Genomic DNA, 2635 nt, shown 5'->3' on the forward strand with positions numbered 1-2635 from the left:
GCCAGGGTACTGAGGGAAGTAAACACTGAATTCAGAGAGCATTCTGGGAAGTGTAGTCCAAGACAGCCCTGGATTGCACAGGGTTTCAAGCTGGAAGGAGCCTTTGGACCAAGCTGGCTTCCGGAAGGACAGGGCGGGGAGACTGAAAGTTCCCTGCAGAGTGAGAAGGGACATTTCCTCTCCTGCTACTTCCCTGACCTTAAGAGAGGAAATGGGGGCCGGGGATTTAGCTCAGTGGTTCTACCACCTGCCTCACAAGCGCAAGGTCCCAAGTTTGATCCCTGGTACCTAAAAAAAAAAAAAAAAGAGAGAGAGAGAGAAGAAACCAACTGGTTAAATGGGAAAATCACATTGGGCCAGGCACAAACTGCAGTGGTTTCTTCTGGAACTGCTTCTGGAAGCTCTGGCTGTGTTTTTCTGTTTCCTAGAGTGCCGGCGGATCCTGGCTTAAGACGAAGGGCCAGAAGCCCAGTGACAGCACTAAGGTCACTGGGACCTGCAGACAGTCCTCCCAGAGTCTCCCACCTGCGTATCACTCTGTGCTGGTGACAGCAGTGTTTCCTGAGTGACATAGGGCAAGAGTCAGAAGAGAGTCGTGGGGCAGGGAGGCATCGGGGTCCCTGCTTTTACTATGATAGCAAGGCCTCCATTCATCACCTGTGAAATAGAAAGGCATGGACACAGAAAACTCAGAAATAATAGAAGAAACAGAAAATATTTCTAAAAAGTTTTTAAAAAACGTTAAGTGTCTAAGTGATTATTTGGGCTAGGCATGGTGGTACATGCTTATTAATCCCAGCACTTGGGCAGCTGAAACAGGAGGATTGCCTCAAGTTTGATGCCAATCTGGATTATATAGTGAGTTCGAGGCCAGTTTGGACTACATAGCAAGACCCCCTCTCTCTAAAAAAAAAGGCTTTTTTGCAGATGCTATGATGATTACCTAGTTAATCCAAAATCTTAACAGAAAACAGAAACAATCACTAAGACTGATATGATGGCTAATGACCAAAGCTAGCTGCTTTCTCATTTATCAGCAACAACCAAACTAAAAGTAACAAGAGTAGGGTGGGGAGGTAGCTCAGTGGTGCTGTGCCTGCCTGGCAAGCCCAAGGTCCTAAGTTTGATGCCCAGTACCGAAAAAAGAGAAAAACAAAACAAAAGGGGAAGAATAAATAAATAAAATAACGAGGGCACTGAGCAGTGTCAACTCTGGCAGACAGAGAGCTCAGAATTCACAGTCCCATTTACAACAAGGAAAACATGGAAGGAACCAAAAACAGCAACGTTTCTTGGACCCACGGAAAAGTTAGCCCCAACTCGGCGTCACAGCTGAGCTCGCTGTTCAGGGCAGAAGCCACAGGGACTGGAGGAGGCAGGAGGTCTGAGAACCTGGATGAGACGTAGAAGGCTGAGGCCTCACAGGAAGCCAACAGGTTCTTACCATGAAGAGCCAAGAAAAAATGGCAAGTGGGGAGAGAGGTGACCATTCTGAAATGACCCGAGGTCTTTCTCTAAAGCAAAGGCTCTGTACAGTGACAGCCTCCATGGGGATTCATCTCACCTGGCAAATGAGAGATCCCCACCCAGCAGCCTAGCATTCCCATCTCATCCAAGGAGGTAGAAGAGAGTCAAAAAGTGTCTGTGATGGTCACAGCTTGGGGACCCAGCCACTGGAGTACAGCCAGCTTCTCCTCTCCCACCAGTCACCTCAACCAGGGCTCTGGCTTGGTCACAGGTCACAGGGAGGGACTCAGAGTTCCTGAGAAATTCCAAAGAGAGGGGCAGAGGGCTCTCAAGCCCAATGAGCCACAACTAGTACAGACTCAACAGCCCAGCTGCTGGCCCAGCAAGGGTGATACCTCATACTAAAGGCCCACTCACCTCCCTTTCCATTACTGATACCTCTCAGCAGAAGTTATAATTGTTAATGAACACTCCAGGAAGTCCTCCTTCTGCTCAACCCCAATAGACCTGGCTGACATCAAAAGAGAGTGCCCACACACGGCCAAACCTAAACTGACCTGTCATTAGACCTCAAGAAATCAGGAGACAGTAACAGCCAAGTTTCCTAAACAGGCCAGTTTCAATCATCGCAATGAATGAACTTTCTTCCCTTTCAATCCTCACTAAAAGAAACAAAAACAGAAACAAAACAAAACCCTAAAGTAACCTCATGTTATCCAGTTATTTTTCTAATTGTTCTTTGTACAAGAAAAGAAAAATGAAATGACTGTCTTTCTTGTCCTTGTCTCTTTTCCAGCCCTTCTCTATCTATAAAGCCACCTTGTCAGCTCAGCACTTGTTCTGTTTTATGAAGTACTGTCTAGTTCTAGATTCAAGAAACAGCCAGCTGAGGTCTATAAATTGTAATAACTCTGTCCTCAGGAACAAGATTCGAGACAGCAGGCATCAGAAGAAGCAGACATGGGTGTGGAAGGGATGTTGAATTTATTGGACAGAATTTAAAATGATAACTAATGTGCTAAGGGCTCTGATGAAGAAAGGAAAATGAGAGCAAGAGACAGACAAGAGCACCAAAAGGAAATGCTCCAGATCAAGAACTGAATTTAAGGCTCTGTGACATGGGGAGGGGGGTAAGGATCAAGGTGTGTTTTATATATATATATATATA

This window comes from Fukomys damarensis, unplaced genomic scaffold (genome assembly GCF_012274545.1).
Source record: "Fukomys damarensis isolate Sample0158 unplaced genomic scaffold, DMR_v1.0_HiC HiC_scaffold_16, whole genome shotgun sequence".
Taxonomy (NCBI): Eukaryota; Metazoa; Chordata; class Mammalia; order Rodentia; family Bathyergidae; genus Fukomys; species Fukomys damarensis.